The sequence below is a fragment of the Nanorana parkeri genome, unplaced genomic scaffold, assembly GCF_000935625.1.
Source record: "Nanorana parkeri isolate BGI_ZX_2015 unplaced genomic scaffold, ASM93562v1 scaffold41, whole genome shotgun sequence".
NCBI lineage: Eukaryota > Metazoa > Chordata > Amphibia > Anura > Dicroglossidae > Nanorana > Nanorana parkeri.
The window spans coordinates 1,132,937-1,154,378 of NW_017306309.1; positions in this window are offsets into that span (position 1 = coordinate 1,132,937).

The following is a 21,442-nucleotide window of genomic DNA, read 5'->3' on the forward strand; positions in this document are numbered from 1 at the left end:
ATTTTAACCCCCCCCCCCCCCCCAAAAAAAGAACAAAAATGCATCAATTGCAGTAAAATTGCAGCAAAATGCACTGCATTGCATTGCAGCTGTGCAGACGCACACAGTTCTGGAGTGAACTAGCCCTTAGACTGGCCCCTCTAGTGTCCCCTCCCCCCCTCTGCTGCATCGGTCTAAGGTCCTGTAAATCATCACGTCCAATACACAGTGTATAGGACACGAGGACACTGAGGCACATACCACCGCTGCAGCATAGAAGCAGATAGGCTGGAGGGAGCTCTGACATAGCCCGCTGGCTCGGAGGATCAGGTGAGTATGACTTTGTTATTTTCCTCCCTAGACAAAAACGAGCACTTAACCTTTGCAGTGCAGGAGTAGCCCTACTGCAAGAGTTCAAAAATGTTTTATCCAGAAATTATCTTCTTTAATAACAAGGGCAGTGCTGTGCTGTAACCACTGCATTCTTTATGGGCTATATCCTAGTTGGTTGCTATTGGTTACCATACCAAGCATCATCTCTTGATTTATTGCATAATAATTATGAAGTGTTCTACATGGCAAGTTAGAAATCAAACTAAATCAACGGAATTCTATAGCAGGGTTTTGTGGAATGTCAATGTTTACTAAAGCTACAGCACAGTTCTGGTATTTTATCAATCTGAAATATTTGTTGTTACTGAAAGCTATCTTAAGTACTTCTAGAAATATACTGTATGATGTACAAACATCTTCTAATGGTCCAAATTCATCTGTATTTCTGATTTTAGTTAAATGCCTATCTGTGGGCAAACAAAAAACTACCCTTGCAGTGGGGCTACCCCAACATTGCAATGGTTAAGTAGTCGTTTTTATCTAGGGGACAGGAGTAAAGAAGATTTGCTTACCTAATCTATGGTCCTTATCTCCCCCTCTGCTCTTGCTGTTAGAATGTCACTCAGCATCTTTACATCTAATGCAGATCTATGGAACCTGCATTAGAGGTGATGATGTCAGCGGTCCTTAGACCACAGTAGCCCAGGAGAGAAGAAGCTGTGGGGACCTGTCTGGCAGCCCCGAGGGAGATGAAGCTGTGGGACCTGTCTGGCAGCCCCGAGGGAGATGGTGGGAGCGAGGATCAGATAAGTGATTCTTCTTTATTTCAGCCCCTGGACACATACAAGACACAGAACTTAAGTCAAACAACCTGACAGGTGATCTAATCCCTCTCTACTTGATCCAATTTTTTTTTTCTTTTTATGTTTCATTTAAGTTGATCTCAGTTTTGTTTAATGTAATGTGGGTCACTCTTTTTTTTAATCATCTTTTAGGTGAGCAGACAGAAAGAAAAAAAACAATTACTTGCAATGTGCCTGTTAAGGCATCCCCTGTATTTAAAGTTAATAATTTTTATTGTGTTAGACTTCAGTGTGCTGCCATTCTGTTTCTAGAACAAAAGCTCGTTACCATGGTTATCCAGTATTTTAGGCTTAGATACAAGTTTGGGCCTCTGAAGAAGAACAAAGATGGCTTAATGTTCTCAATTAAGTGCGGTTTTCTACTTCCATTTAGAGTTCTTTTGTCTTCATTAACCATCCCTTTTCCAAAAGGACCACACAAGTTCATATCCTTATGTGTTACAGCGAAAATGGGACTTGTTTTTATATACAGTAATGGTAATTCATACTGGGTTGCTTGTTTTGTTTTGGGGGCAATGAATATATATATGCTATGTGTTGCTTATGAATTATAATGAGTCTAAATAGTCTTTTTGCGTCTGCATACATTTTTAATATATATACTGCTTGAATGTATTCTAAAGCCTAATGTAATGGAGGTGTGTCATTTTAATCCCTTGATTGCTACCTCTGTAAAGCCTTAGAAAACAACAATCACGTGTCCATTGTTCTTCATGTGATGTATTTCCTCTGCACGGTAATCCACTGACCACCTTTAAAGGATCACAAAGGGCTAAACACAAAATTCAGCTTGGTTTATAGCAAAGTGGTTTTAATAGCATTCATTGAAAAATATATAAAGGTTATAAGTTTTAAATATGTAAAACATATTTATTTTAATGGTGGTATAAAGGGAAGTATTATGTTCTAATGCAAACCTGACTTTCTGTCTCAATATCAAATTGAAGAATGTCATCTACTGTTGTTTGTAAACCTTCTGTAGTATAAAAAAAAATGACAGCTACCATGCAAAAATAGGCAGAGTTACAAAGATATCAGGTACCTCTTGTGGTGTGGATGCTATTGCCACTGAAGCAAGCTTGTTGGAATAATACAATTCAGATCCTTACAGGATTGGTGGTCACCTCTGCAGACATAGGAGGCCTTAGTTGTACCCCCTGACATCACTAAAGGGGTCTATGCAGAGTTACATAGATATCAGGTACCTCTTGTGGTATGGATGCTATTGCAACTAAGCTTGTTTTGAAGCTTACTAATCCTTTAAGAATGAACTATATGGGCAGGACATGGAGGCTTAGTGGGTAGCAGTGATACTTCTGTGTTCAGATCGCCTACAGCAGTGGTGGTCACCCCTTGATATAGGGGGCCTCAGTTGCAGCCCTGGCATCACCAATGTGCCGCACAAAATATTCAGAGAATGTAATGCTAAATTAACCTTTCGGAGACTTCCAACACATACAACAGGAGAAAGCCAAAGACTACAGGCATGCTAAAAGAGATGGTCAGAGAGTGTAGACATGCTTCAGGAGACAGTCATAGACTGGAGACACGGTACATGAGACTGCTAGAGATCACTACTATTACAGGGCAATAAGGAAAGACAGATTACTGTCTGCACGGGCCCTAAGGGCCGCACAAAAAGTGCCAAAGGGCCACAGGGTGGGCACCAGGGCCCTACACACTCCATCTGCTTGAAGTTTGTATGTTTAACCCATGAGTTTCCTCTGAAATCTGTGTAGTGTGTGTGGTAGGGATGCTAAACTGCAAGCTTCTTACTGGATATTTCTCTATAGAATTAGGGAATGCTGTATAAATTAATCAATCGAATACATGTAAGTTGTAGCTGCACTTTTGTTCATCTGACAATGTGACTACTTAATTTTGGTAGGAGATAATTCAGAAAGAGCATATAATTTTTTGTGTGTTTTTTTGGACTTGTATACTGCAGCTATGGAACATCTTTTGGTAAAGGATGAAAAATCTGGGGGAAAGCACAAACATTAGTCAATAGAGTAAATGAAGAGTGGCACAAGTACTCTGCAATCTGCAATGTTATCTGCAAGCACCTTTAAAATAGAAGTGTCACAAGATGGGTCTTTTTACCAGGCATCAGTGCCCTGTTACATTCGTCCTCATTACATCCCATATATTATGTATACACAGTATAGCTATATTGTTTTAAGATATATTGTAAATAATTTTTATTTGTATGTCAACAGGGATGCAGATAATCCTCCTTATTCCAGCATTTGAAATAAGAAATCTGATCAGATTAAAAGGGTGGAATAAATTATCTGGATACCTCTGAAATGATCAGCTAAATATTTTAGTAGAAGATGCTCCTCATTTTAAACTGTTCATATGCCAAAATGTACAAATGTACAAATGTATAGAAATAAACATTTTGGAGAAGTTTAGCTTAAAGAGACTGTCACTTTGTCTAGTTAAGGCAAAGTGGCAGTGTCTTTGCAAAGCCCACCCCCCTAATCATTTCATGCCATAGTGCTGACTTTCCCAGTGCTTCCTTAATAGGAATGAGCTCAGGTTCTGACCAAACCCAGTCTGAGCCTGTGCTCCTCCGAACCCTCAAGCAAGCTCCTTCTGCTGCTGCCCAATCAGCTGTGGCTGGAAAATTCCCCACCCACAGCTGCACTTAGGCAAAGGGACAGAATGCCATGATGTCATTTACCCTACATGGCCATATGGCTATATAAGGTCAATGACATCAGCATAAGCACAAATATATGTGCAGCTCCAGGGCAGGGAGTAGCCTGACCCACAACTTTCCATGTCCTTTCCACGTCCTTTTCTTGGAGAATTCCTATTCCACACCACTCCTTCCACTGCTGCAGCTGGAACTAGCATCCCCAGTGTTGGCTGGTTTTGGACACTGGAGAGTGTACATGTCCTGCATGTTATTTATGTCACTTACACACATCTGGACTTACGTAAAGACTAGCGCCAGACTACAATCACCTGCCCTCTTCTCATAGATCAGCAAAAACTTTAGCTACTCTGCTGATGAGCTTAAAACAAACATCCCTCATGGAAATTCATGATAGGTTAAATGTGTAGAACGGAGCCATAGGTCTATCTTGCATAACCGCTATTCTTTCTCATACCATTTTCTATATACCATTTACCATTATGCAGTACATGATGCAGTATCTAAAATACCTATAGTAGTGAATTTATCAAAGATTCGCTGGGCAATTTACCCAGTGAATATTCTCCCAAAATGATTCCCTCAAAGATTCAACAAGATTGACCTATCAGTTTCTTGCAGCTTTTGCTCTTTTCATTACGCAGGCAACTGATGGGCAATTTTTACATAACTGCATTTTGGTTAATTCACTGGGTGAGGTTTGCGCACATCTTATTAAATAATGGGGATATCCTTTTATTTATCTACCAGTATTTGATTTTCATGGTGCTGAAGCTATCCTGGCATAGTAACAGAATCAGCAGGGTCAAATGTCAGGTTTTTAAATGGATATAATGTTTAAACAAAAAAACAGTATACCCCACCCCATTTCTGAACTGACCAGCCAAGCTCACCAGCATACGGGCTGGTATCCCCATAGCAAGCAAGTGGCCAGCATGAAACTCTTATGCTAGGGCGATAGCTGCTCACATGCTCTTCATCACTGCGTGGTGCTTTGAGAGGAGTTCCCCAGGATTGGTGACTAATGCTGATGGGCACGGGGTTCTTTGGTACCCCCAGTGCCTAGAAGAGCTTTCCATCAAGAGCAAATACTTATTTAGCACCTACCTGCCCACCCGTAGGTCCCTTGGACTACTAGCCAATTCACCAATATATGTGGGTAACAAAAAGTTGGAAAAAAAACAGTTTGAAAACATGGTATTATATTCATTTTAACTAATACTTACCTTTCTAGGATCCAGCAATGTGCAAAGGTGTCCCACCATGTCCTTTCAGCGTCAGCAGAATAGCAGTAGGTGGTGCACAGGTCCCCCCTTTCTCTCTACTCAAACTCTGTATGAGCAATGAAGAATTTCCCACTACTGACAAAGTTTTTGTGGCCAGAGAACTCTGGGGAAGGAGAATCCTCCTCCCCTAGATGGATTAGTACCTCTAGGACATTAATACTAATAACCTCTACCATTTCTTCCTGTTCTTATTCCAGACCAGCTTCTTCTCTCTTCAATCATTGGGCACCCAGTGATGACATAACTCCTGTGCATGTGCACTAGCGTTACATTATTTCGGATTCCATTCTTGGCATCTTACAGATTCCATGTGTCTATACAGCACTGAGCATGCACCTAAGACAAAGAAAATTCTAAAATTGGAAAATGTAAAAGTAGATTTTTGGCATGCGAAACATACAGAGTCTCTACTAACAAAAAATACTAGCCCTGGCAATTTTTCTTTACCTAAATACCTCTTTAAATGATTATTGATGCTTGTTTATTTATCCCTAAATACCAGGACTATTGCTAGATACCATGGAACCCCGTATTGTAGGAATAGGCAGGCATCGTCCCTCTGGCTATGGTGAAACTACAAATCCCATTAGGCATTGTAAGACCCTGATAGCCATAAGCATGATTTCCTTAGCCAGATGCATTATGGGATTTGTAGTTTAACCACAGCTGGAGGGTGGAAGTTTACCTACCCCTGCCATACAGGGTCCCACGGTATCTAGAAATAGTCTGGATATATTAGCATAATGAGCCAAGCAGTAAAGTCTGCCTACCCCTGCTGAACTGGATACATGAATATAATACCATAGATTGTATTTAAATACAAATATTTGTATAGTTACTGTTGAAAAAGTGGAGAGTAGTTTAATACTTGAGAAGTAGGGGAATAACACTTTGGATGGATTACCATTAAGCTGAAAAGTGAGTTAGTCCTTCATAGTATAAGACCAAGGGGAATATAAGGAAGTGGAATCATGCTGTTTTATCTGTGGACATATTTAATATTGTTTAAAAATGTATCATACACCATTGTTCAATCATTTGGCTATGGTGTCAACTACTGCAATTACAAGAACTGTACATCAGATTTTTTGGCAACTTCTTTAGATCTCGACAACCATTCTTAACACTAATGCAGCATTTTCATTACTTGAAAGGGAACTGTATTATAAATGGTTAATTAGGTTCCACATTAAGCTTACCATTGTTCATAAGCACCAAACATGGAAGTGCTTCCAGCATCATAACAGCCTTTAAAACATAATGGAGAAGAGCCCATATTACATTTCGCAGGTTGTATGGGTGTTCGTTGATATTGTCACGGAGCCTATAGGTTAAAGTCAATAAAACATTATTGTGAATTATACAATGAATTCCTGGTAGAATATGAACTTTGTTATGACTTCAGTTTGCCTTTGTAAGTGGGACCAGTAATTGGATTAATTATAAAGTGACAAACCCATTGCCGCTTGGCTGTTGACTTGGTAAACATAAACCTTTAGGTGTGTGTTTGCTCAGTATCCGCAAGCAGTGTTTGCAAAGCTTGTAAAACAGAATGTCTTCTTCGTAAATTGATGTCATTTGCGGAATGTAAATGGAATGGGTTAAGCTTTTTTCCTGTGGAGAGATACTGTATGGGTCATTTATCACACAACTTAGTTTACAGGTCTAAATATATATTTGGCAATATTACAGCCGTCAGCATCTTACTTGTTTCTGTAAGTAGCATGAACAGTTGTAAAGATTGCCTTGATAGCGCACTTCTATGGACATGTGATGGTACAATTCATCAGGGCTTAGAATAGGGTAAGGATTTGATTGGACTCAGAAGATACTATAACCAAATGGTGGATCTATATATGGTTTGATATAAAAAATCTCCTTTAGGCCCCTTTCACACTGGTAGTCCGATTGGGTCCACTTGTCAGTTTTTTAAGCAGACCCAATCAGATGCCCAATGCTAGTCTATGGGCAGCCGTGCACGGATCCCCTCCTAATCAGCCTGTAAAAAGGGGCCTTAGGATTGTTATATCAAATCAAATATAGATCCATTTGGTTATAGTAGCTTCTGAGTCCAATCAAATCCTTATCCCATTCTAAGCCCTGATGAAGGGGGAGTGTTGTCCACCTCAAAACGCATTGGCTGTTTTTGTTTGATAAAATTGTGAACAATTAAAGGTATTATTGGATGCTTTCACTTGGTATGGTGGCATTTATTGTTATCATTAACATAGCAGTCTTTGACACTTCCTTTCCCAGACCAAGCTGTCCAGCAAATGAAGCAGTTAGAAGGCTAAGACAAGCCATTTAACAATGACTGGAGTGCTTACAGTGGTCAGCTTTATTCATTTATGTAAAACCTTTATCCAAAAAGGAAAAAACTTTCTGTAACTGCTTAAAAGTGTTAGTTGGACTAATTTGGTAGTCACTTATGTAAAGTCCATCTAAAGCTATTAGTCTATCTAACACTTCCCTCTCCACAGGTTGGAAATGGTGCTGTCTACAGGTGGCTACACTGCTTCTACGCAGATACAGTGGAAGAGTGGACGTAGCCACGCTAAGAACGGAGATGTGTTACTGAACGGATTGCCTGGTGAAAATAAAGGAAAAACACCTAAAAAAATAAATAAATCAGCCACCACATCTAAGGATTGTTAAGCTGCAATACAATAATGTTTTGTTCTTGGGGTTAGATACACTTTAAATAAACTTCCCTATAACTTTCTGAAATAAGAAAGAGGTACACCTTCCAATGCAATGCATTTAGGCAATGGACACACCCCTGCCATGCCCCCAGTTATAGGGGACATGTTTTATAGGCCAAAAATGGTAAATGCTCTATATGTGCATAGACCACAGGTACTCTTGATTTACAGATGCTCTGATTTCTTGCCATGCTGAGTTACCTGATGTGATTTTATTTCCTGTTCATTTCCTCTCTTTATATGATGAAATATAATTATGGCAGAAGTGGTTTTGTGATACGGTTTCTTTAAATAAAATGGCTGAACAAAGAGAATCAGTGGAAAAGTGATACATTTTGTGGTAAACAAAAGCAGTACTGCATGTCACAGGAAACCTGATACTGTGTTCTAGTATAATACATTTGGGAACCGGAGAACGTATGCTGTGTACAGGGAAGCCAACAATGATACCTATCATATACAGGGATACTGTTAAGTGCCTGGGGTAGTAGGTTTGTTGATAGGACAGGCCAGATAATAATATGGCTGTGGACAAGGGGGTCACTAATAAAACTAGCAAAATATGGCCACTGATCCAGGATCAAAAATGGTCGACACAATCTTTTAACATATTTTCTTGATCATACATCACAGGACACAGGGAGTTAAATTCCTTAACCACTGGGTTATGCAGCTACCTTTCGTGACTGGACACTGGCAAGTAAATCAATGCTGCTGGATGGCTTTGTCCTAGTGACCATTATCATGGAAAGTGAAAAAAAAACAAATTTGGGGTTGTCATCAAAATAAGGTATAGATGGGAAATCTTCGAATGGGGACATTATTTCTGGTGATCCTGAACACGGCAGGCAATGAAGAAAGTCTCTCCAATGGCACACAGATGGCAAAATAAGGGCTGACCGGGTTTTTCACCCTTCATTACTCTATTAAAAACTAAAAAAAAAAGTTGTGCCTTCAGTTCTACACTGTTTAGAGAGCTGAAATCATTTGTAACTCAAAGGGACAGGAAGTGAGGGTAAATCTTCCCAATGTAAATACAGGCAGCAAACAAAAAATTGTTAACAGAGGTTGTTTTTGATCATTGGTTAGACTTTGCATCACTAAAGAAAAGGAACCAAGTGGCAAAAAGTCACCATGTCACTAAAGCTGGACATACACCAGTAATATTTTGTTCCAACATATTCATTTTTGGAAGGTGCGTTCAGTTTTCTAATGGTTAGTGGAGTCTCATCAGCATTCATTTCTGACCGTAGCGACAGGGAATATCGTTGGAACGGGATGGAAATTGTTTTCCTTTCCTATCTGAATGAACAAAATTCTAACCGTAACTGTGATTTTCATTCGGAAAGCATTGGACATATTGTAATTTGCAAGTGCTAGGCACCAATAAAACTTATTTAAGGGCCTATTCCCACCAACACTGCATAAAAAGCATGTAAAACACACCTGCGTTTGCATGCATTTACATGCTTTTTTAGGAGGTACCGTCTCTGCTGCCAGTAAAAGAGATGTGTTTGCTTGCATTTACATGCATTGTGGTGCATAAAAATGCAGCATGCTCTATTTTTTAAAAATGCAACACAATGCACTGGTGTGAACTACACCTTTGAAAAAACAATTTTTGTTTATGCATGTGCTAAAAAACGCATCACAATGCATTGGGTGGGAATGGGCCCCAAAACTTCTGGTTAGAAGTAGCCTGTCTAGAACAAAATTTGAGGGCTTTCGTATAAAATCAGTTGACCCAATAATGGCAAGATCAAATGCTGTGATGAATGATTTTGAAAGGACATTTGAATGAAATTGTAATTTGTTTGTCAGTAGAATAAATTTAGGAAGTCAAATGTATGCATTAATAATAAAAAAAATAAAAAATATATTTTTATAAGAATTACAAATTCTTTGGCATGCAAAACAGCTCCTATATATAAGTGTCAGCTGCGTATGTAGCTGTTGCATGGAGTTCAGCTTTGACTCTGGCAGGGAATTAAGCTGAACACGTCTAGGCCTTTAAAGCCGAAGTTCAAACAGTTAAATGAATTGGTATCAAGCCTAATAAAGTGATAAAGACTTTTTAGTGTCTCCTTTTGTCAAAGTCGTCTACAAGAAACTGGGATTAGGGAGGTGATTCACCGAACATCATAGCAGTTCCTTTTCTTATTTGGTCGGTGCTGATTTTCTGCTTGAAAAAAAGAAAAATGTTTTCTCAGCTTCAAACCAAAAATGGAAAAGCGTGGAGGCCAGTGATTATAATTTATCTTGAAGAGGTTGCAAACAGCACGCATGATTTAAACACAGAGAAGATTTATTCAGCATGGTGTTTACAAACAGGTTAAAGCGCTGCGCTGACGTATGTGTCTGAATCAGCTGGTCCGTGCGTTTATTGTGTAGTTATAAACATGCGATAATCTGCTAAAATGCCACAATTTACCTGAAGTGTATAACAGGAAAGAGACCCAAGTCTGGTATAAATTAAGCCACTATAAGCAGGTCTCCTGTGATGTATAGATACAATATATAGATGTTTCTGGTGTATCCAGTTGATGTGGAGTTTATTGTCTACAACAAAATGACAGATTTTCCCCCCAGACATTAACATATGTTTAAGTTCCTCCCTTTACATAAATACCATACACGTGAGTTAAACTTTATGTCCAGCCCAAACTTTTTTTTGTTTGTTTTGAATAGAGGAGAGAATACACCGAAACCCTGTCAGATGTTACTGCTCTGTGGGGCTGTGTTCGGTTTCCTCACACTTCCTGTTAGCTGACAACAGTTTTTCACCAGGCAGAAAGTGATGGTAAAACTCCAATGGCAACACAGACATTAGTGTAGGGAAATCTTTTCACTAGAATAGGGCAATCATCTCATGTATGGTACCACATATAAGACAAGCACCCTGAAATGGTGGAAAACAGGCCCAATTGTATGCTTCTGGAGCGTTGTGACACCCTTTAGCAGATTGCTATTCAGTAGCTTGATTAAGGTCGACCATTGTAAATAATGTTGAATTTTATCGCAGACAAAATTCTGGGACAAAATTTGATGTGAAGCAATTCTACAACAGTTCCATAAATCTGTCGCAAGTTGCACCATTTGTTGCACAGATGGGGGACTGATTTCTAATGAGTGTCCGCGATACTCTTTATGAATTCCAGGGATTGTGTTCTGACAACTGCATGTGGTTAACACAAGTAGGGATAGTGTTCTATATATAAATTCTTTCTTTTCTACATACAGTAATTACGTGAAAACAAAACTGTCCTGGGTTGGAACAAAATATAGCACTGCCTGAGTGCTATTAAAAGTCATCTTTTATTTACAAACTTTGCATTTTCTTAAAAAAGGGAAATGCTCAAGCAACCCTGCCAGTGTTGTATTTGGTCCCAGCCCATTTTGGTTGTGCTGGACAGCTTGGTCAACAATAGGGATGAGCTCAGGTTCTGGTCCAAACCTCAACTCCTCCAAATGTGAAAGAAGCTTCTCCGAACACGGAAGAAAGCTTCTTCTGCTGCCGCTCAATCAGCTGCTGCTGGGGAATTCCCCAACCACAGCTACAGGTAACAAATGGTGCAGGATGCAGTGATGTCATTGACCTTATATGGCCACATGGCTATATTTGGTCAATGGCATTGATCAAAAATGGGCATGTGGCCATATAACATCAATGGCATCAGCATAAGTTTAAGTACAAGTTTATGTGCAACTCCAGGGCAGGGAGTAACCTGGCCTGCAGCTGATTGGCCATATAAGGTCAATGACATCAGCATAAGCATCCCACCCCTTTGTTTATGTACAGCTGCAAAGAGGGGAATGCCCCATCCCAGAGCTGATTGGATGGGTGGCCCAAGGCCATCCATGTTCAAGATGGGGTTCAGTCTGATCTTAACATCATCCTTTGTCAGAAATTTCATGTGAAAAAAATATTTAAATGAAGGCATTAGAAATGTAAACAAATGGCAGTGGCGGACATTATGAATTTATCTAAAGTGTACATAATCATTATATTTCCAGGAAAAAGGGAAATGTTTTAATAGTAGAGGTTATCAATATTAATGAGTTCTGTTCTCCTACCCTACTCCCGAAAAATACCCAATCAAATGTATCCCTGCATGCAATTATAAAACTCAGTACACATCTAATAGATCCAGCAGCTGTGTTTTCTTTTGTCTTAATAAAATAAACATTGCATGTAATAAAAAAAATAGTGATTGGAAATAATAATTCCCTCTGTGAATAAATCAAAACGCCATCTGTTAATTAAAGATAATTCCATAGTCCATAGTGTCCATAGTCCATAGTGTCAATTTATAAATGAAAACTTCCTCTTTGCTTCACTACCGTGTTTCCCCGAAAATAAGACACTGTCTTATATTTTTTTTGGCTCAAAAAAACACACTAGGTCTTATTTTCGGGGTAGGTCTTTCACTATCGATTCCTCACAGACGGAGTGCATTTGGTATCACTCTGACTGTGACAGGAGCCGGCGCTATAGAGGAGGCATCGGCTTATGCGGCTCTCCTCTCTTCGGTGCTGCCTCGCTTCCTCTAGTGCTGGCACCGATGATTCTCTCCCGCGGCTCTTCAAGTTTCCCCTTATGCCACCAAAACGCTGGGAATGGTCACAACTAGGTCTTATTTTCGGGGTAGGTCTTATATTTTAGCAATTCCCAAAAATAGTACTAGGTCTTATTTTCGGGGAAACAGGGTAGTTGTATTCTGCCACCCACCAACATCCCGATGGGCATCAAAACTCACATTAAATGGTTCCACACAAAGCACCAAAAGACCGCTCCCTCTATATCCACTGCCCCGCTTGTGTTCTGGTTAGCAATCCAGGAAGACTTTGATTTTTTAGGATTTTGGTTTGTACTAGCAAAACAAATTTTACTTGTTTGTAAAATGTCTTACTTCTTAGTAAATGACCTTTAGAATGTAGGACTAGTGTGTAGGACTTTATGAAAATAACATAAACCACTGATGAGGCAGGAATCATTACAGTAAAACTGACATTGAAAGAAGCAGAGTGAGGAATAATCAAAATGATATTTTCTTTAAGTCATCGGTGCCTTTGAAGTGTTAGCAAATGTTAGGAAGAAAGTTCCAGTTTTTTAGCTGTCATTTAAGCTTAATTAAGGAAAAATTGCTTGCCTTTGAGCATTCGGAGATAATGTTTTTTCGGCACCGATACCGATGCTAGTATCGGTATCAGTGCATCCCTAAGTGGAAGTCTTTCTGCTTGCCAGCTTGAAAAGATTGGATGCGGTATGGACTTTTAAATCCAGAAGATACCTTTAATTTATTAAGATGTTCTGGGTAGCTGTACAATCATTCATTATAATTACCCATATTTGGATTTATACTAAATAGGGATGTTCAGATACGAGTTCAGATACCAATGTCGATCCTTGCCATTTTCACAAGAACTACTAGGGTTGCAGGGATTGCAGCTGGGACCTGGCTCTGGCGCTTCACCACTGTCCTGAAATCATTAGTCTATATTGCTTTAGAAAAACTGTCACATGATAATAAACAAAAATGTATCAGTACTTGTATCTGTGAGTACTTGGACAAGTATCAGTACTTGAAAAAATGGTATCAGTGCATCCCTTATATATATTTATAAAAAAATTAATAAATCACACATTAAAAGAGGGGTGCACAAATCCCATGAGCCCTGTATGCGCCTTAAAAATGACAGCTGCCTCCTAACTTTGTAATTTTTCTCTAGATTAGACTTGGAGCTGGAAAAGTATCTGTACATGTACTTGTACCGAGTACGGTACTTGGTATCTGAACATCCCTAATACCAAATAGCGGTACCAAATACATTACTGATGGAACAGAGCAGTCATAAGCTGTGCTCCATACCACCTAAACAAATAAAGGGCACCCATTAGTACGGTAGTCACCCAGTGACATGTGGTCCTAAAGCACATAACTGCATAACTAGTTGCATAACTGAACTAGCAAGGGTTCCAGTAGACCCCTTGATTATTTAACTTCAGTACCAGCAATTTTTATGAACAGTCTGCTTTGCAAATTAAATCACAGTGCTGGATTAGGTAAATCACTGGTAGAACGAATCCTAAAGGATTTGCTCATTTATGATGTGAAAGAAAGAGAGGAGCCCTTGTTCAAAGCAATTAAGCAACCTTTGCTCGTAATTTTTCTAGTTCAGTATAGGAAGACCTTGATTGGCTGTCAACAACATCTTCATTTATCTTTTTCATCAATTTTCTAATAGCAATTTGCTGGACTAAGTTAGTCATGAATTGTTGCTGGAAAGTAAGCATATAGGAAATGCCTTTCTTAGTTTACTATTATAAAGTCTTTCAAACTTCAGCTCAATGTTTCCATATTTCATCCTAAAAAACACAGATATCAGTATCTGGGTTACCATTTTCATTTAATGTAGTAGCTTTTCATTGCTTGCCAGAAACGATTAGTAATTGTTAATTGATAATTCCATTCTTGCTTTTGTTTGGGGATTATAGTCAATCCTACTATAACACATTTCAGTAAGACAGTCGGAATTCTAGGAAAACCAGAACTATCGGGCTTCTGTTGGTAAATACCATAAAACAACTGGATATTGCTGGGTCTAATATAAGTATTTGTAACATCTTTACAATAATGGTAAAATTGTGTATTGTTTTTTAAAATGTGTTTTATTGGGCTTGCATTGAGATAAAGGCTGCAATATTACCATTTCAGAATAGGAAATCTAAGCAAACATTGTATGTTTTTAAGGGGAACAATAGCTGTAGTGAGTGATATCCAGGTGATAGTCTTTCTTTCCTTCCAAGAGCAGCTCAGCACTTCTTAATAACAGTCTTTCATTTGATCCCCCAGTTTCTATTGATTAAATAGTACAGTATTTAGTGACCCATTACAAGTGACCTTCCCAATTCTTTGTGCTACAGAGTCATTTAAATTCACAAATAATACGCACCAGGGCTCACTGAATTTTCAAAGAAAGAAAGAAAGTACATTTTAACCATAATAAATAAATATATAAGGGGGTGTTTAAGACATCAGCTTGAACAACAATGGCAGGTGTGTGCAGCGAGTTATAATTACAAACCAATTTGGTGCTGTAATAGAACAAATTACTATTGCTCACCAATAATGAAACAACATACTCTACATAGACCATTTTCTAAGATAAAGCACCAAGGAAACCTGTTATCAAATGTAGTTATCCCTAGGTTGAAACACAAATGTACTAAGAAAATATTTACAGTTTAATATGTAAAATAGTTTTGAAAAAAAGCTTAAAGCCCATTTAGAAACGTGTATAATGTCATTTTTAACTTTAAATAAAATGTATTTGGTACACCTGATGTCTAAGAAATGCTCTTTAAGATCTTTTTTCTTTGCTGGGTTTTTTAGATGACCTGTTCAGGTGTCATTGAGATTCAGGTGATCCTTTCTGTCCCATACATATGTTATCACTTGTAGAATAGGTTTTTCATGGCCTATCTTGCTGATAAGTTTATGATGGGTTAAGGTAGCCAAAGACACGAGACAGCTGTCACACACTCTGATTAGGTACAGCCGAATGTGGTCCCACATCTATGGGCACTAGACACTAATCAGACACCAATATCAATCAGTGGTGCTAGATATTCTGGCTAAATTGCCCTTGTTTACCTGCAGAGAGGCCATCTACAACAGTGTCTGGCCGGTAGCCAAATGTTTTTCTGCAGCCTAACATTTCATGTGTGGCCAGGGTTAGTGAAAGGTTCTTGCTCTGAAGTACTAATCTAAATTAATAATAACTACATTTATACACACTGAAAAAAAAAAGTTAATTGAGACTAGTGGTAATTGCAGATGGCCAGAATGTCCACACTTGGTCTTACCAGGACGTGTCACACTGTGGGGGTGATTTACTAACCTAAACACACACACACACCAGGTGTGTGTGATTTTCACACAGCAAAACGTATTTATCAACCAAAAAGTCTCTAAAAGCATATTTCCACTAATGCCATATATGGAAAAATCATGCACATGATGCATATATAATGCTGCTTCACAGTTTAGACAAAAATGGTTAGCTCATGCATTTACATTCCTTGCATTCATCAACGCAAGCAACACAACATAGAGCTAATTTACCCAACATCACCTTGGAATTCCTTCAGGGTTTTGCACAACACACCTGCTGGGTGTGTACACATTACAAAGGTGTTTAGATTCCACCCATAGATCATGCTGGGAGGGAACACACTGCAGAGGTGTATACACGTTGGTGGTGTGTTTATAAGGTTAGTAAATCAACCCCTGTATCTCACAACTTAGTCAATAAATGGTAGGAATACATGTCTATTGGGCCTCTTTTTCACATCTCTTTTAAGTTGGAATGCGGATTTCTGGCAGGCAGGTGCATCTAACCATCTAATCAGGGGCAGGATTGGGCCATTTATCACCACCCTAAAATGTAGTGTAGATACAGCTGACTATCTGAAACGTTGATAAACTGCCATATACAAAACAGTAGACCATAAATAGGGGTCTAGGGGCTGAAATATGATAAACACTGCTAGAGAAGATTGGTATCAATGTAATAAAAGAGAAAACGGAGTACTGTATTATGGTAAAAAGTAAATATAATAGTTTTCGCTAGGTTGGCTACCAGAAGGGGTATTGAAAAAAATTTACATAACACATATAGCCATTATGTAAACTTATGTTTGTTAATAGAACTGTCCTAGTATAGCATTTGGCAAATGTGTTAGCTATGTCTATTCTCTCATAAATATTTACTAACAGTGCCAAGTGCTACTGAGATGTGTTACTTGGCGAACTGTGAGAAATGTACTTTCTTTTTGCAGCTACAAAGTGACAAACTTCTCTTTAATGTTCCACCATCTTTTTATTGAAAATGTATTGTTTAAAAGCTTTGTAGTTAGGAAAGTTAAAAGTGCTTGTAAAAACCCGCATAACTCAGGAGGTTAATCCATACACGCAACGCACTGTAGCATATAAAATCTATATTATTTGATTTGTTTGCTTTATATTGCTGGCTTGACTTACCATGTTTTATTGAGTGCAGCCTAGTTTTTGTATGACTGCAGCATTGCCTACAGGCTATTTATTGAACTAGCCCTTTACTAAAATGTATTTAAACACATCATCTATAAGATATTTCCAATTTGACACATTCCAGTAGGTTGCATTTTTCCAGTCCTAATATTTGGTGTTGCTTCTCTGTAGGCATATAATATGGATATGACAATTTGGCGGTTAATAAGCATAAGAAAGATGCATACCTCCTAGATGTCAAATGAGATTAGCATGGGCATTTTGCGATGTTGTTTCTAGGGATGTTCAGATACCAGTGCCGATCATTGGCATTTTCACGAGAACTACCAGGGTTGCAACAGTTGCAGCCGGGACCTGGCTTTGGCACTTTACCCTTTTTCAAAAAGTTTGCTGACCACAGTAAAAGAAAAATTCTATCAAAATAAATATGTAGGCTACCATTACTGACTTTTTTTCTGAATGTCTAATTTCCAGACTTTTTCTGGTTTCAGCATTTTCTGTCAAGCCATTGATCATTAACAAACATGTGGACAGTAAAGTCAAAACTCCTGATCTGTGTACAAGTTCTAGGTCAGTGAAGCAATTGGATCACCTTACTAGCCACTGGTGACTGGCATTTTCAGAATGTAAAGTCAGTAGGGATGATGAATTCACAGTAATTGCATCCTCTTACTCTCCTGGATGCATTAAGATCTTTCTTATTTGTAGGGGATCACACAATCTATGAATTTGGGCAACCCAAATTTGTGAGTTTTAGGATTCTCTGAAGAATACACAAACTTACATGAATATATTGAGGAGATTGCAAAAATCCACAGTTCACAGGTTAACTTTGCTTTGAAAATGATTTATTACTGGAGGTCAGCAATATAAGCCATTACAATAAATTATTAGAATCCCTCTTGAAGGACTAGAAGGACTAGTTTGGGAAACTATTTAAATTGCACTTATTACGGAATGTTTTCTGTATTGATTTGCCACCTACCTGCAGTAAAAAAAAAAAAAACATTCACACCATCTGGATCTACATAACACACCATTAGCAGCTTTGCTCTTTAATTCAAGATTTACTTGCCCAAGGTTTTTAAAGGAGAAATCCAGGCAGTTAAAAATTAACCCTTGCAGTAGGGCTACCCCCACACGTGCACGTTTTGGTAGGGTATAAAATAAAAAAGATATACTCACCTGATCTTCGGTCCCACCTGGCCTTCTTCTCCCCCGAGCCCTGGCGGTCTAATGACCCATGACGTCATCACTTATATACAGTCTATTAGACATGAAGATGCTGAGAGACATTCCATAACCAGAGCGGAGAGAGGTGAGTGTCATCACCATGGGACCAAGGATATGTTTTTTTATGTGAGACCCTGAACCAAAATAAGCACTTAACCCTTGCAGTGTAGCATAGCCCCTCTGCAAGGGTTCATTTTTAACTGCCCAGAGTTCTGGGCAGCTAAAAGGTATATAGGCTGTCACTTGCAAGGGAATTTTCTCTTAGCTTGAATGTGGTGAAAATTCACTCTACAAAGAAAATGAAAAACAGTATTTTTGCTATGTTTACATTTTCTCCCTGTCTGTACAGGGAGCACCGTAACCCAAGGTGCACATTTACAGGAATGTTCATCTCAGCTAAGTGCGGGAGCCTCAGCAGCCAATAAAGAGATATACAAATATAATCATACACCTTGCGGTATGAACTAAACCTAAAATGTCAGCAAAGATAAGCACGCGCACCATTTAACCAATGCATTGTTCAAGCTAACGGTAGCATGTTGTTACTTTATAGTGCTACATGATATAAAAAAAGGAAACATTTGAAAGAACTCCAGGCAAAACTGTTCTTAACCCTTGCAGTGGTGGCTACCCCTGCACTACAAGGGTTAAGTACTCGTTTTTGTCTAGGTGCTAAAAAAAATTATACTCACCCAAACTGCTGAGTTGACTTCCTGATTCTCTGGTCAGTGAAACGTCTCTCCTTCTACGCTGCAGCATTGGAAAGTTTCTCAGCATCCTCATGTCTATACACTGTGTATAGAACGTGATTATTTACAGGACATTAGACCGCTGCAGTGGATGGGGAGAGAGTGTGGGTGAGTATTTTTTATTTTTAAACTAGACAAAAAACAGCAGTTAACCCTTGCAGGGTGGAGGTGGACCCACTGCAAGGGTTAATAAAAATTCTGCCCGGAGTTCTGCTTTAAGGCAGATGTAAACCCAGTTACTAAAATGTAATATATTTATTATTTTACTCTGTTCATCCAAAGAGTACCTGGTGATCCTGCCTTAAAAAGTCCTTGTTCAGGCGCTCTCTGATTTTGGGAGGCAACGTCTCCCAGTTGTTCTCCTGCATTGTCAATCTCTCACATACTCCCCTGATGAAGACTATAGACAGCCATGCCAAAACAAATGGGCAGGCATGGTCTACTATTTCAGTATCAGGGAGCCAATGTAGGACAAAGATGTGACGGAGTAGATTAGCAGTACTGAGGTGCCAAAAAAAAATATGAAACAAGGTCAAAACAGTAATTTATGGAAATACATGGTGATTGAGGATATACCGTGTTTAACAAACTAAAAGTCATCCTGTTAGAGTTTGGATCTACTTTAAAGCAAACTATTTTGTGAAGGCATTTAGCCTCGTTTAAGGCTAGTCATATGTGGTTCAATAAAAATAACATTTCAAGGATTGCTTGCAATTATTAGATTGTTTCCCTTGTCATTACGAACAAACACTTCAAGTATTCAGAGTTGTTGGAAATTTTTTTATAGCGAATTGGTCTTGATTCTTTTTTTTTTTAAAGTAGAAGAGGGAAGAAGATTCAGAAGTTTGAAGTGTTGCACCAGTCCTAGTGCTAGAACAAGTCAGGCAAGGTGCAGAAAATACTTTATTTCCCATTGTTCTGAGCAATATCTTCCCATCTAAGCCTCGCCTTACTGAGCCCTAAAGGGGCAGCTATTGTTGATGACACTTGGAAAAATCAAGCAATTTAAAAAAAAATCACAAACAGATCACAAACTGAAATGGTTATTCTATAACATAACAAAATATATAACCTAAAGAAGAAATGTGATCTTTGCAATTACTCGTTTCACATTCATACACCTTCAACATTGACCTTTTTATGGAAATAAAATAATTGGTGGAGTTGCAGCAGAAAAAAAATCTTTGAAAGTGTGTTTTTGTTTTCAACAAGGCTATAATCTCTAGAACATGCCACTGTTTTCACTCGGCAAGCTGCTTTCTGTATTATAGGCACACCCAGGTCATTAAACATGAAGGCTTTCGTGCAAGAGCAAGTGACATTTTTCAAATCATAATTAACCCTCCCATGTAAATTGTGTTTACAAAGGAATTGTAATACACTGACACACAGATATCTGGCTCCGTAGTATTGAGAAAGCATGTTCAAATCTATCATATTGTTTTTGTCTTGTGGCACTGTTTGTTCACGTGTTTTTAAAAAAAAATATTAATAATAAACTTGTTTTTTAATTATTTGTATGCCATACTAAGAGGAATTATATAAGGAAATAATTTGCAGTTAGTTATGAATGTCATGTTGAATGAGGATGTGAAGCAAATACTGACGAAAATTATGTTAGGTATATACCTGTTTGGCCGCATTTGAAGCTAGGTACGGCTGCCCCTGGGGAAAGTGCTCAGCGTTGACATTTGCTTGTACATTTACAGGGTTATTCACAAAAGGGTGAAGAGTTTTTAGAAGGTAGGAGAAGTGACCAATCCAGGACAACATAGCTGATTTGGAAACATTCTCCGATTCAGCTCACTTTCCAGTTCAGCTATGTTGTCCTATATTGTTCACTTCTCCTGCCTTTTCCAAACTCTTCACCCTTTTGTGAATAGCCCTGTTAGTATTAAAGGAGAACTATGGGGTCAGGGCTTTTCCCCATAGTTCTCCTAAGGGTCACAGAAGGACATATGCTAACCTCTTCCCGTGACCCAATGCTCAGTATATTGCGGGCTATTGCCCACAATATACTGAGAGAACCGCAGCCGGGACGGATCTCAACAATACTGTCGAGATCCACCCAACTGCATGAGTGACAGCTGGCTCTGCCTATCCAGAGGCAGAGCTAGCTGTGCCTGCCCCTTCCCCGGTCCGTTCCGCCAGTCAGCGCTGGAGGATCGGACAGGGGAGGGGGGAATCCCTGCAGGGAGCCGTGAGTGACAGTCATGGCTCTCTGCGGGGATAGATCGAGAAGTGAGGGAGCTACAGTATGTGTTCGCTCACTTCCCGATCTACTGAGCCGACCTGTGACAGTTTCATTGTCACAGGTCTGCTCATATATGATACTGAGTGAAAATCACTCGCCTCATAATTCTCCTTTAAAGGAGCCCCTAAAAAGCTACCATCTCATCATCTCACCATCTGTTGTGTGAATGTATCAGCATTTGTGCAACAGCTGCAAATAATACCCTTGCGAATGTTGTGCAAATATAGTGATATTCAAGCTGTCTTTTGCAGGGTGAATGTAACATTTAGTTGACGAATCCTGTTTGTTGCAAAGTTGACAAATCAAATGTAATTAGAATGTGATA